This window comes from Bubalus kerabau, chromosome 2, assembly GCF_029407905.1.
Source record: "Bubalus kerabau isolate K-KA32 ecotype Philippines breed swamp buffalo chromosome 2, PCC_UOA_SB_1v2, whole genome shotgun sequence".
Lineage (NCBI taxonomy): Eukaryota > Metazoa > Chordata > Mammalia > Artiodactyla > Bovidae > Bubalus > Bubalus kerabau.
Genome location: NC_073625.1, coordinates 200847646 through 200862520, shown reverse-complemented (window position 1 = coordinate 200862520; position 14875 = coordinate 200847646). Strand labels below are relative to the sequence as shown.

Genomic DNA, 14875 nt, shown 5'->3' with positions numbered 1-14875 from the left:
AAACCATAATATTCCTCACGTAAGTATTTCTCCCTTCAGTAAGTATCCAGTCTAGGACCGGACATTGTGTTTAGCTGTTTTGTCTCTTTTGCCTTCTGTAATTTGAAATGGTCACACAGCCTGTTTTTATGACGTTAACATTTTTGAGTGATACAACCCTTCATTTGTCTGTCTGTCTATCACTCCTCATTTGGATTGTCTGCCGTTTCCTCATGATTAGATTTGGGTTCTGCATTCCAACCAGAAGACTGGAGAAAGGACGTTATATCCTTGGGATATCACAGATAGAGGCACACTGGAAATGTTACCTGTGATCAGTCAGAATGTTACCAGATTTCTCCACCATAAAGTTCAAGCTTTTTGTTTTGTTTTCCTTGTAACTATAATAAGCAGTCAGTTGGGAAACACTTTAGAATCATGTGAATATCCTGCTTCTTATCAAAATTTTCATCTAGATTTAGCTTCTGTTGAGGATTCTTGCCTAGTGTAGTTTTTTCTATACTGGTTGTAAACTGCTGACTTACCAATTTCAGCCCTCCTCCTAGTCAGTAACATCCTTCTTCTGTAAGGAAAACCTTTCTGATTGATTGGTTCACTTACTTATTCATTCAGTCATTTATTTTGGTATGAGCTCATGGATGTCTGTTCTTTTCAGTGGTTTGTAATTCAATACTTATTTTGATGCTCAAGTTGTCCAAGTTTGGTTTAGTAGAAGTACATGGCATTTCCCCATCACATTTTTGAGTGCTTTCTTGCTTTCTGGCAAAGCAAGTTGTAACAGACTTTATCTCTGATCTGTTCTGCCCTGGCAGCTCTTGGCCATTTCCCTGAGAAACTGATTGCTTTTAGTGGGGTAATAGTATTAGTGGACTGTGCTCATCACTGTGGGGTCTTGGCTTTAGGCCCTTTTAGAGGAGAGAACGCCCATAGAAAGTATGGGCGTATGTATAGATACACATCTGCATTGATACAGAAATATATACAGACATCCATACTGATAAACACACATATACAACATTTTAGAAATCTTAGTTCACATCAGTATCTCTGATTCTCCCACAGGGTTCTTTCTTGTCTTCCACTTCTCCATATTTACATGTTCCTTCTTTCACAGCAAGAACATTGGCTTCCAACAGTATTAATACACTAACTTCTTCATGCAACTCAATAACCGATTTAAGATGGATTCACGGTTGGTTCATTATGGTGTTAGAACGAGCATGTTTACTGGCAGCTTCGCCAGTTCCAGTCATTTGACGTTCTCCTCCTCACCCCACTCAGTTCTGAGTATATATAATCAGATGCCGTGTTCTTAATTACTTGGATTACTTCTTTCTTTTTTATCCCCTAAATGTGAGTATAGCTGAGTTCACTCATTTTAGTTTTCTTTTAGCGTCACATCATTGTTGATTTAATTTTTTGAATATGTAGAAAATGATTGACTTTTCCAAAAAATAAGATTGTATGAAAAAGTCCTTCCATATCCCCCTTTACTCAGTCCTTTATAGGTAAACAACTTTACTGTTTTTGTTTTTGTTTTTTTAGTTCATCCTTCCTTTTATACAGATAAGCAGGTAATATTTCTTACATTATTTATTTCCCCTTTGTTATCAAAAGTATAGTATACTATATATGTTCTTCTGCAATTTGCTTGTTTTCATCTATCAATCTCTTGGAAATCATATCAGTTTTAGAGATTCCTCATTCATGTCATTAGTTTTCGTTAGAAAAGTAAGATCATGGCATCTGGTTCCATCACTTCATGGCAAAAAGATGGGGAAACAGTGGCTGACTTTATTTTTCTGGGCTCCAAAATCACTGCAGATGGTGACTGCAGCCATGAAATTAAAAGACGCTTAATCCTTGGAAGGAAAGTCATGACCAACCTAGACAGCATATTAAAAAGCAGAGACATTACTTTGCCAACAAAGGTCCGTCTAGTCAAGGCTATGGTTTTTCCTGTGGTCATGTATGGATGTGAGAGTTGGACTGTGAAGAAGGCTGAGCACCGAAGAATTGATGCTTCTGAACTGTGGTGTTGGAGAAGACTCTTGAGAGTCCCTCGGACTGCAAGGAGATCCAACCAGTCCATCCTAAAGGAGGTCAGTCCTGGGTGTTCTTTGGAAGGACTGATGTTGAAGCTGAAACTCCAATACTTTGGTCACCTCATGCGAAGAGTTGACTCATTGGAAAAGACCCTGATGCTGGGAAAGATTGAGGGCAGGAGAAGGGGATGACAGAGGATGAGATAGTTGGATGGCGTCACTGACTCAATGGACATGGGTTTTGGTGGACTTCGGGAGTTGGTGATGGACAGGGAGGCCTGGTGTGCTGTGATTCATGGGGTCGCAAAGAGTTGGACATGACTGAGCAACTGAACGGAACTGAACCATGATTTATTCAACCAGTCTCGTACATGTGTATTTTAAAGTAATTTCTGGTATTGTGCAATTGCAGATAATGCTATGATGAATATACTTGCGTATATGCATTTTCACATTGTTGCAGGTTTATCTTCAGGAAAATTCCTGAAAGTGGGCTTACTGATTCAAAGTGTAAATGCTTCTGTAGTTTAATTAGATACTTGCACAGTTCCTTTGCTGGGTTGGTGTTTACCACTTTGCATTTCCAGTAGGAGCCTGTTTTCTGTTTCAGGAGTGCCTGTTTCCCTACAGTCTTGCCAACAGTATACTGTGAAAGTTTGGGATTGTTCTCAATCTGATAGATGAAAAATGATATCTCAGTGTACATTTAATTTGTGTTTCATTTTATTATGAGAGGAGCTGAATGTCTTTCCATCTGTTTGAAAACCACTTTCTATAGGTCTTTTTTAGAAAGTTGTTTGTAGTGATATGGACTTCCCTGGTGGCTCAGATGGTAGAGTGTCTGCCCGCAACGCGGGAGACCCAGGTTCAATCCCTGGGTCGGGAAGATCCCATGGAGAAGGAAATGGCAACCCACTCCAGTACTCTTGCCTGGAAAATTCCATGAACTGAGGAGGCCGATAGGCTACAGTCCATGGGATCGCAAAGAGTCGGACGTGACTGAGCATCTTCACTTCCACTTTGTAGTGATATTAACCATAATTCAATGAGGTATACTACAAATGTTTTCTTATGGTTTGTCATCTCTATTTTGATTTTGCTTCTGGTCTTTTTGTCATGTAAAAGTTTTATATTTATTTTTATTTTAGTTCTCATTAGAAAGAGTTTTCTTTTTATAACTCTCAGGTTATAGGAGATATTCAGCTTGTATGGTTTCATTATTTACACTTAAATCTCTGATCTGTTTAGAGTTTACTTTTGTGTATGGTGTGAGAAACAGATCCAGTTTTTGTCATCTTTTTCATTTCCCCAAATGCCTGTCCGTTTGTTTAGAAGCCCACTCTTAATGCTCGTGTTCCGAGGTGTCACTTTCTCATAGCTGAATCTGTCTGGGGCTTTGTGTTCTGTTTCCCTGGTCTGTCTGTCCCTTCAGTTGTACCACACTGTTTTAAGTGCAGAGGCTTTGTAGTATATTTTGATGAGAGTTGCCACTGCCTGTTTCTTTTCAGTGTGTGCTAACTTGTCCTGAATTTTTCTTTTCCATTTGAACTTCAATATAACATTCTCTAGCTCAAGTTAATTTGTAAATTTATGACATGTTGATGTTGGATGTACCAGCCAGGGGACAAGATTTTTTTCCCCCCTATCATTTAGGTCTACTTCTGTGTCTTTAAGAGTGTTTGTTCATGTAAGTTTTGAACATTTCCATTTATTCCTATATTTAACATTATTTATTACTATTTTAAATGGGACTCTCTTATTCATTAGATATCCTATCTGATGTTATTTGTATATGTGAGTATTACTGGTTTTTGCATGTTTATTTTATATCTTGCTCCCTTGCTGAATTATTTTGTTTTTTTAATTTCTTCATTGATTTTCTAGGGTTTTCCATCTTATCTGCATCAGGTCATCTGCAAATAGGTTTTGTTTTTTTCTTTTCTAATTCTTATTTTTTTATGTTTTTAGTGGTTTTCTGTATTCTGATTTCAATTATTAATATGTCCAGGAAAAAAGTAAGAGTGGTCATAGTGAGCCTTCCTCTCTATTTTTGACCTTAGTAGGAATGAATGTTACATTGAGAGGTATCCACGTGAGAAAAGATAAAAGTACATGAAACAATGCGCTGTTCCCAGGGCTTAAGAGGCACTCTGTTTATTTACATGTGTATTTATGTGTATTATGTATCACTCTTTAATACCTCTCTTCCCTTTCATAGCCAAGTGTTTTGAAGGCGTTACCTCTGCCTGGCAACTGTTCACCTTCATTTCATCACCTTCCACTCTCTCTCCTCCAGCAGCTCTCTTCTGGTTTCCCTGTTGTCAAAACGAAGGCCGCCTTTGTGACCTCTGTGTTACTAAGTCTCATGGGATGTCTTTGTTCTTATCCTTGTCTTACTTTCTTCCTTTTCCTCTCAGTAACATTGCAGACCATGCCTCCTTCTAACTGTGCTTTTCTGCTACTGTAAAATCACATTCTTCTGCTGGTTCCTTTTCAGTTTTCTAGCTCCTGTGTTTCTACTTCGTTTCTAACAGCATGTCCTAGGCTGCTGCTTTTATAATTCTAGTCTATCTTTTTGAGCTTTATGTATATTAGCTTTCAAAGCAAACCTATGGCCTGAATTTTCATTACAGTTATAAATAAATTATTAGTTATTCTGAGAGTAACATTGCTAATCCACACCTGTCTTCTGAAATGAAGATCTACACATCAACCTGCCTGTTTAGTATCTCTTTCCACTTTGAGATGTCAAATCACTTCACAATGTAAGTTCTAACTCCTCACTCAGATGCCTCTAGTTTTATTTAAGTGACTAGTATCTTTATATCTCTCATTGTAAAAGCTGGACATCTGATCATCTTTGTTGGTCCTTCTTTTTCACTCATGGTCTTTATCTGCTGCATTTTCAGGTTGTGTTGATTATCTGTCTCTCCTCTCTCGTTTTCTCTAGCCAAAGGAAAGGGAAACCCAGACAGAAGAAACTTCAGGAGTAAAGACTACATGTTTGGTAGAATACATAAAATGGAGATGTACAAGTAACATTAGAGAGAACTAACGCTCAGGTTGTCAAGAATGCTGATTGCAAGAGTGTGGAATTGGTGCTCCTCCTTCAGTGCACACTGTCATCTGCTGGCACAGGGGCCGTCCAGAGCAGCACGGGGGTCTCATCCAGCCAGTGGGCAGTGTCGACCTCAGGGGCTACCTGCATGCCAGTTAGGTCTGGTTCTTGAGATCCAGGCAAGGACTGAAGACATGAAGACAGAAGCAGGTACCTGGAGGTGTGGGGTCTGAATGAGACTGCTCAAACAGGACAGCAGCCAGGGCAGCAGGCGGGGAGGAGGGGAATGAGCTGGGGAGGAACCTAGAGGACCAGAGAGAGCCGTCCTGGAGAGCCCTGGACAGGCTCAAAGGCGGAGAGGAACCTAGAGGACCAGAGAGAGCTGTCCTGGAGAGCCCGGACAGGCTCAAAGGCGGAGAGGAACCTAGAGGGCCAGAGAGAGCCGTCCTGGAGAGCCCGGACAGGCTCAAAGGTGGAGAGGAACCTAGAGGGCCAGAGAGAGCCGTCCTGGAGAGCCCGGACAGGCTCAAAGGCGGCAGCACCAGAACAAGGGCCAGAAACTGAGGGGTGGTTGTTGGGGGAAAAAGTGATAGAGAAGTCAGAATGCTAGGAAGGAGATCTTAGATGTTAGGACTGCAGAGACATCAGGGACGATAAGGACGTGGGAAGGGACATTACCTTTGCAGTTTAAGAGCACAGTTTCAGTAACTTAGAAAGGGCAGGAATTATATAAAAAAGGATTTGTGCTTTTCCTAAAGACAACGTTGAAGAAAAATGTTCCATAAGCAAAATGAGAAATTTTTGAAAAGTTGGAGTAATGCTAGTATTTTGCTATACTTTGAAAAATTTTGTAAAATGTAAAATAAGTGCAGTTTAACAAAACCCATCATGGATTGGAAATAGAATCAGTGATAGGAAGTGACAAGTATGGTGAACTGGCCCTTTTAAATGTTGTGGTGTTTGTAAACAGTGGGAAGGAATCCTCTGGAAGCAAGTAGTGAAACCTCCCAGATTTTCACATGATTATCAGATGTAGGAAGCAAAATGCCGGGAAAGCAAAAGGTGAGGAATACGTGCAGAAATCCCGCTGCAGGCCGTGCGGTGGCAGGGACCTGGCAGCCTGTGGTGGTGGTTTTATTTTTCAAAGAAATATGGATTTTAATGAAGATTCTTTCCCTTTGGTATAAGTGCTGTTGTTCAGTTGCTCAGTCGTGTCCAACTGTTTGCGACCCCATGGACTGCAGCACACCAGGCCTCCCAGTCCATCACCAGCTCCCGGAGTTTACCCAAACTCATGCCCATTGAGTTAGTGATGCCATCCAAGCATCTCATCCTCTATCCTCCCCTTCTCCTCCCGCCTTCAATCTTTCCCGGCATCAGGGTCTTTTCTGATGAGTCAGTTCTTCTCATCAGGTGGCCAAAATATTGGAGCATTTTCAGCATCAGTCCTTCCAATGAATATTCAGGGTTGATTTCCTTTAGGATGGACTGGTTTGATCTCCTTGCAGTCCAAGGGACTCTAAAGAGTCTTCTCCAACACCACAGTTCAAAAGCATGAAGTCTTGAGCACTCAGCCTTCTGTGCCGTCTAACTCTCATATCCATACATGACTACAGGAAAAACCATAGCTTTGACTAGATGGACCTTTGTTGGTTATAAGTGAGACCTGTGAAAACATCCGAACATAAAGAAAAGAAAAGAAAAAAGGGAGGCGAGGATTTTGATAGTCCGTGCTCTCTTATCCACAAGGCCTTTATGAAGACAGAGCAGGGTGGGCTCCTCTGGCTGCTGCAGGGCCGGCCTGGAGCAGGGACTCAGTCAGTGACCGGCTCTAAGGGACCCTGCCTCCTGTGAAACTAGCAGCCAAGCTGCTCCCTGCCTGTGGTGGGAGGCCCACGTTTCTTTTGTCCTGGCTCACACTCCACTTCTCTCTGTCTCAGGTCTCTCTAGTAGAAAAGATGCCACAGGCTCTACCTGCCTCGCAGGCTGGAGTGAGGAAAAGGCCAATGTCACCACTGTGTATTATGTTTGCTATGGATTTTTGAAAGATTCATTTCATTCACTTCATCACTTTAAGGTAGTTTTCTTGTTTTTCTAGTTAAAATTTGTTTTGGATTAAAAAAAAAAAACATGAATGGTGTTGAGTATTATCAAATTTTTTTTTCTGAGTCTCCTGAAACGATGCTGTAGTTTTGCTTCTAATGGGTTGTGTGATATGGAGTGTTTTACTGACTGCAAACCTCCAGAACACTTCATACATAAAAAGATTTGTAGTCTGTTCTTCAAGAAATGAGTAGTCACTTTGCTCCTTGATTACATAGGTCTTGTCTTGAATCCTGAATGTTGTGAATTGGTGGCAGCTCTTCAGAAATCAGCAAGAATGGAATGGATTTGGGGAGTAAGAGGGTCAGCTCTGGATTTGCACATGTACTCTACTTTTTTTTCCCTTTAAGCCCAATTTTGATTTCTTTTTCTTCACAGTCTCTGATATCTGTAGGTTTCAAATATGGGGGGGAAAAAAGCATAGGTGCCAGGTGTATTAAGTATTAACTAGGATGAGTACAGAAAATTGATAATGCAGTTTCTAATTTATACGGATGTTCAAGTAATAGTGAAGGCCATGTTGGAGGGAGGTTGAAAGCCCCATAAGTCATTATGTAAAAGTTTAAAATGGACTAAGTTTGTATTCAATTTTTATTTACTACTGTTTACAGAGTTTTGGGGAGAAGGCGATGGCACCCCACTCCAGTACTCTTGCCTGGAAAATCCCATGGACAGAGGAGCCTGATAGGCTGCAGTCCATGGGGTTGCTGAAGGTCGGACACGACTGAGCGACTTCACTTTCACTTTTCCTTTCGTGCATTGGAGAAGGAAATGGCAACCCACTCCAGTGTTCTTGCCTGGAGAATCCCAGGGATGGGGGAGCCTGGTGGGCTGCCGTCTATGGGGTCATGCAGAGTCGGACACGACTGAAGCGACTTAGCAGCAGCAGCAGCACAGTGTTTTTACATAGTGAACAGGAGATGTTAATTTGCAGTTTGTATTAATGGGTTATAATAACCTCAATCTAATAATACTCTATTAACTGTCTTGAAAATAAAGATGATTTTTAAAAATGATTACTTTTAAAATCAATAGTTACCTGATTTTTTGGATCACTTCTGTGGAGTATTAGCTGTACATTACTTTCCAAAAGATATCCTGGATAATACTTGGTTTTAATCTAATAACTATAGCAGCTTTTGAATGGTTAATCATTTTCCTCAGTAAAATTAAATTAACTGTTGGAGGAGAATTTGATTAAGCCATTTCTTCTCAGTTTTCTCCTCTTTCTTACTATTTTGTGCAGTTTAGCCAGAGTTGGAGTTTCCTGTTTTATCGGAAGCCATTGGTGCGTACTGGGATCCTTCTTTGGGGCCATGATGTGATATAGTACTTTGGGGTTATTTTTTGTCATTATTGTTGTTTTTGTCACTGTAATAATTACCCATTTGTCAAAAGTGTATGTGTGATTTAAACAAGGTTTTTAAAATGTGTGAGCTGCACCCTTATAAAGCTTTAGTATTCTAAAGTGCTATATTTAACTTTTCTGAAGAAATATAATTCTGTCATCTTGAATTACAGTAAACCAAACATTTCTTATGCTAATTATTTTAATTTGTATATTCAAAATTATGAAATAAAAATTTCCATATAAATTAATAATTACTAATCCTGATTTTCCTTACCAAAATGCTGTGTCAGTCCTTTATCTGATGTTATACTTACTATAATAGTCTCATACTTCATTTATCATAGGTAACCAAAGATTTGAGTAAAAAAATAAAAATACTTGATGAAAATTAAATCCTACTAAGAAACTTATGATTGACTTTATGGAGGAACGGGCAGGGAGGTGGACAGTAGGGCAGTGATGAAATAAGAAATCCATTTTTCTTGTGCTCTAGTGTATCACAGTTTAGAAGAGGGAGACTAAAAAGATAAATGGACCAGGAATTACAGAGCAGGCTTGTATGATTCATCATTATTTTTCAGGATATAATACAGTAGTCACAATAATTTGGTGAATGATCTTCATCTTTGTGTGAAGAAGTCTATTGAATATCATGAAAACATCTATTATTATATGCGGTATAAACACAATTCCCGTATTGCATTATTGGATGTTAACAAAGCCCCCCTCCCCTTTGTTTGCATGAATCACAGAAACCTCACAAGACTTGTCTGCCGCAGTCGCGCATGCTATTATGTACATGTTAATGTTTACTGTTGTGCTTCCCCAAAATGATACACACTCATCTGATCTTTAACCACCCAAGTTGATAAAATGAGCCTCCATGTATGGTGAACTTTGTTCTCCATCTGATCACATTTTCTGGTTCCTGAAAGACTATCATTTTTCTTTTTAAAAATATTTGCTCCTGTTTTCTGTGTCCAAACAACCTGGCATGATCAAAATGAGCTGTAAGTTCAGAAAATTCTCAACAGCAGAATTCTAGTTGCTAAAAAGGCCAGGTTAAACTAAACATTTTTAGTACGTATAATTCATTTCTGCTAAGACTTGAAGTCCTGAAAACTCTGGGATTTTCTTAGGTAAATTCTCCTTAAAGTTTGCTCATGTATGTTTGGATTGTATGGTTTTGTAAAAGTATATGATATTATGTAACTAACATTTTTTATATTTTAAGAGCTTGACTGTTTTAAAACAAAATCAAGGGACTTCCCTGATGATCCAGTGGCTGGGACTCTGTGGTCCCAATGCGGGGACCTGGGTTCAAACCCTGGTCAGGAAACTAGATCCCACATGCTGCAACTACAGTCCTGAGTGCCGTAATGAAGACCTGGCACAGCCAAATAAATTAATTAAATATTAAACAAAATCAAGTTTGTGAGTCATTCATACAGACACACTGGCAATATTAATTGTGTGAAGGCTTGGAAGTCCAGTCCATTAGAAAATGCAGCTCAGCTGCTTTGCAAATAGTTCTTGCTCTGGTGAGAAATTTTTTATAAGAAGTAAACTTAGTACTGAAGACAACTGAATCAATCTATAGATGGATGTTTGGGACAGGTGGAAGCCTAAGCTGAACTCAGAGTATTATAGCTTAGCAAATGAAAAAAGTTATGTTACGTGGTTTCTAGGCATCAAATCTTGGTTCAATAGAACTCAAGACAGACTAAGCTGCTGCTGCTAAGTCGCTTCAGTCGTGTCCGATTCTGTGGGACCCCAGAGACGGCAGCCCACCAGGCTCCCCCGTCCCTGGGATTGTAGGGTCAAAATAGAGGATTCATAGTTTAAAAAAAAAATACACCACAGTGTTTTTTAAACTTAGTATTTATTTTTTTAAATTCTCATATTTAAGAATTAAACTGTTTCCTAAAAGTAATTTATACATATTAATAACATAATATGTACATGATTGAATCTTGTTACCTTGTGAGCTGTTTTCTAGTCAGTAGTGTTTCTTTGTTTTAACAGCTATAAAAAGTGGCTTAAATCTAAAACTTACTCCCTCATTTTAAACATGTTCTGACTGAAGAACTCAGGTGTCCAAAGCAAGTCTAGCCTTCTGGCAAGAGTGACGAGTTCTTCATAAGGAAATTCTGGAATTGCTTTGAACAAGTGTTTGGATAATCTCTTTGGAACTCTTTCGAAGTGGTTATGTCAGCTTTGGATGTGGGGTAAAATAGGCCATAGATCTGAATTTTCTATAAGTTTTATTATCATTATTATTCTTAGAATAATAATTTTCTTTTTGAAGACTTATTCTGAGAGTTTTCTGTATTTGTTGTACATTTATACTAATAAGGCTTAGGATGTGTTTTTGGCCAACCTGAACACTAATTTGGGGATATTTGAGAAGGAATGCCATTAAAAATATGTTTGTTTCCCCAGTATATATGTATGCATGGTTTATCAGGGATAACCTGTTGAAAACTATTTAGAAATTAGTCGTTTAGAAAGTTTAATCTTAAATTAATGCCTATCACATTGATACATGTGTGATCTTTCTGTCTCTGTTTTGCTGAACTATTAGTTTCAAACTTACTAAACAAGTAACAATACAAAATTTAAAATTCAGCTGGATAATTGATACCAACAAGTAGCTCAAAATGAGATATGTGAATTATAGAGATCACACCTTGGCAACAATGTTAAAGAGAGTATCAATTGGAGATATTTCGAGGCTTGAACTGGTGTGTCCAGAGCTAAGGAGCCTTTCTCAAATACAATGAAACCTCAAATACATGAGGAATTAGTGGCATAATCTGTTTTCTAAATTTCGTTTTAGTCAGTGAAGTTAGTTTGCTTAATATTACAAACGTGAGCAGAATTAAAGTTGAGACCGCTCATTTGTTACTTATTTGGTCCTCAGCATCCCTTTTTCAGGAGGCAGGATTCTGAGGTAGGCGTGTATGTGAAGTCATGAGTATTCAGTAGTTTGTGCTTTTACTCTTAATCAGCCTTTTTTCTTATCTCTTTCTCCTCTCACCTTAAAATTTTTAAAACTTCCTTTTACGGCACAGATAATGTGCCTGCCTGCTGGATTGGGAACCTGGGGAGTCTGCTGCACTGCGTTGCCTTCCTCCAGCTCTGCGTCTGGGAGCCTCCGTGTGTCTCCTGTCTGTGTCTGCTCCTGCATCTGCGCAGCTGCTGTGCTAGCCCGGGGCTCAGCGTCCTGCCCTCCTACTGGAGTTACCTTTCTCAGTACTCGCTGTGCTCAGTCGCTCAGTCGTGTCCAGCTCTGTGCGACCATAAAGACTGGAGCACGCCAGGCCCCTCTGTCCATAAAATACTCCCAGCAGGATACTGGGGTGGGTTGCCATTTTCTGCTCCAGGTGATCTTCCTGACTCAGGCACGGACCCCGTGTCTCCTGCGTTGACAGGCAGGTTCTTTCCCACTGTGCCACCTGGGAAGCCCTAAAATACTAACCACCCAGTCATTGATTCGGGTGTTTTTCTACGCTGCTAATCAGTAGCAGCATGATCCAGTTTAGCTTTCTTTTCTTTCTTTTTGACAAGGCGCTTATAGGCAGGGAGGCCAATAAAGGAACAATAGTTCGGTAGTAAAGTAAGTGATGACCAAGTCTTGAGCCACAATGAAGATAAAATACATGTGTTAAATAACTGAGTCCTTTGTAGAGCTAACTTTGCTGTTCTGGTTTTAATTAGTTTTGTGCACTTCTGTTTTCTGAAAACTAAAGCTTCCTCAGAATTCTGAAATAACTTGGAACAGGGACTACTTTTCATAGGTTTTCCTCCAGTGCAATCAACTATGGTTTGAGTTTTTCTCTCTGCAGTTTGAACAAAATAGAGTTTTTATTGGATAAAAGGTGTCAGGCAGGTGATGTTACAAAAAGGCAATAGATTGAAAAAGGAACTCTGAAACAAATGGAATAACATAAGAAGGAGTAGTTAATGAGATGTGAAATAATTTAAGAAGTCTGGAACTGAGAATTTAAAATACAAAATAAAATTATGGATGATGCTTAAAGTTGGACTCTGTTTAAAATAATTTCTTCAGAAATCTTATTTATTTTCATCTTAGTTACAGGAACATACTTAAAAGAAGGGAATACTTAACGTATGTTTGTATCCTTACTGTACTGTGGAGGATGTCTACTCTGAAAAGTCCCATGCCTCATGTCTGCCATAAGAAATGCACAAAAACTAACATATACTTGAGTGAATTTTTCATCTTTTTGAGTCAGGTTGAATCTGCCTCTTTTTTATGGTAACCACAGTCCTGGGAATTTTCTAACTCATCTTGGGGATTTAGACTGGTCTCCCGATATGGAAACGGACCTCTCAGAAAGCAACTCTCAGAAATGACTCAACTTCTTTTGGTTTATTTAGTGTGATTGAGACTGATCTGTTTCTTATTTGTAAGCTAATTTGAACTTAATATCCAAGCTTGACTCTAAATGGATCAGGATACAGAGAAGTGAGGTTACGTTGCCATCAAGAGAAAAATAAGAAGGTATAATACTCAAATCATAAGAAGTTTTCTCTTCTTTAATTATACATACATTGGTGTCTGTTTTGCCTGGAGCTTAAGTTTGTGTGGGGTCTAACTTGGTACCAACTATTTGTGAAAAATGAGCCTGACTGTTTGAGAGAAAATATATAGTCCAGGGGATTGCAAGAGTCAGACACGACTTAGCAACTAAACAACAACAGAAACATCATATGCTATTATAAGAGTTCTAAGATGAAGAGTGATTTTGGAAATGAAGATACGTTTTATAATTAGGACAACCTGGAAGTATTTCGTTTACCATAAAAATCAAAGAAACGGATTTAGATTGTGTCAGTGTTTTAGGGATCATTGCCTATATAAAATTTGTGAAACTAAAGGGAGTTACGTATTACACTTACAGTTGCTTTGAATTGAAGTGGCGTGAAACTGTGGTTAAGACCATATGGCCTCTGGGTGCAGATTTCTTAGTGATAAGGTCTTGGACAAGTTAGTTCCCTTAAGTTCTTATTAACTGTTTTTGTTTGTTTGTTTTGGTGTAAGGTAGGGTGGGGGTTTTGTTGTTCAGTTGCCAAGTCGTGTTCAGCTCTTGGCAACACCATGGACTGCGCCAGGCTTCCCTGTCCCTCACCATCTCCGGCAGTTTGCCCAAGTTCATGCCTGTTGAATCAGTGATGCCATCCAACCATCTCATTCTCGGACACCCTCTTCTCCTGTCCCCAGTCTTTTCAGGGTCTTTTCCAGTGAGTCAGCTGGTGGCATCAAGTGGCCAAAGTATTGGAGCTTCAGCTTCAGCATCAATCTTTCCAAAGAGTATTCAGGGTTGATTTCCTTTAAGATTGACTGGTTTGATATCCCTGCTTTCCATGGGGCTCTCAAGAGTCTTCTCCAGCAGCATGGTTCAAAGGCATCAGTTCTTTGGCACTCTGCTTTCTTTATTGTCCAGCTATCACATGTGTACATGACCACTAGAAAGACCATAGCCTTGACTATATGGACCTTTGTTGGCAAAGTGATATCTTTGCTTTTTAATACACTGCCTAGGTTTGTTACAGCATTCTTGCCAAGAAGCATTTGTCTTCTAATTTCATGGCTGCAGGTAAGGTGGCATTAAGTGAGATACTCCATATAAATATCAATATAATAGTAGAATATTGATATTATTGTCACTAAAGTATGTTTTCAAACAACTTCCTAATGTAAATCATGTAGTTAAACAAGCCTGAGTGGGTGTTTTCTTTGGTCCTGATGAATACAAGGAGGCAGCATGTAATAAACTTTCAACTGCTCACGCTTCTCACATAAACCTTGAAAGAATAACATCTGTCTTCAAACTTCAAAATTAAAAAAATTATATTCCCATTAACCTTGGGTGGAAGTTTGGAGTATTAGAATTTTTTAGAGTCTTTCAGGAATGCTGTTTAGGCAGCCCTTCCAGTCCGTCAGATTAATGGGGTTGCTGGGACAGTGAATGGAGTGTGCACTTGCCTAGTGACAGTGGAGGTGCCTGCAGAAGGAAGATGGGCGTGCTTGAATTTTTCCAAGCGATCTGAAGCATCTGGAAGCACAGCAGATGTTTTCTGTCTTGATGCTGCTTTGGTGCCAGTGTATGCTTAGCATCCATTTGTATCACTGAGAGTTAGATGTAAACTCTTACTTTTTTTTTTTTGATAACTGTTATTGTATTAGGCGCTTTTATATATTTTTAACTTTTTTTTTACTTATCAACAACATATTTTATTTAGTCAGTTAACTTATGCAACAGTATTTTCCTTTATGACCATTCATCTCCC

At 39.2% G+C, this 14875-nt stretch overlaps 1 protein-coding gene across 12 annotated transcripts in view; it reads left to right on the top strand.

Annotated features, from left to right (window-relative positions):
- TBC1D5 (TBC1 domain family member 5) overlaps positions 1-14875 on the top strand; it is a 590389-nt gene that overhangs the window by 131870 nt on the left and 443644 nt on the right. Inside the window, exon 1 of one of the 12 annotated variants that reach the window (XM_055570017.1) lies at positions 11103-11919. The exons of the other annotated variants lie outside the window; for them this stretch is intronic. The gene's annotated coding sequence lies outside the window, so the exon portion shown is untranslated. Of the gene's footprint in view, positions 1-11102; positions 11920-14875 lie in introns of those variants that run through there. 12 annotated transcript variants of the gene reach the window in all.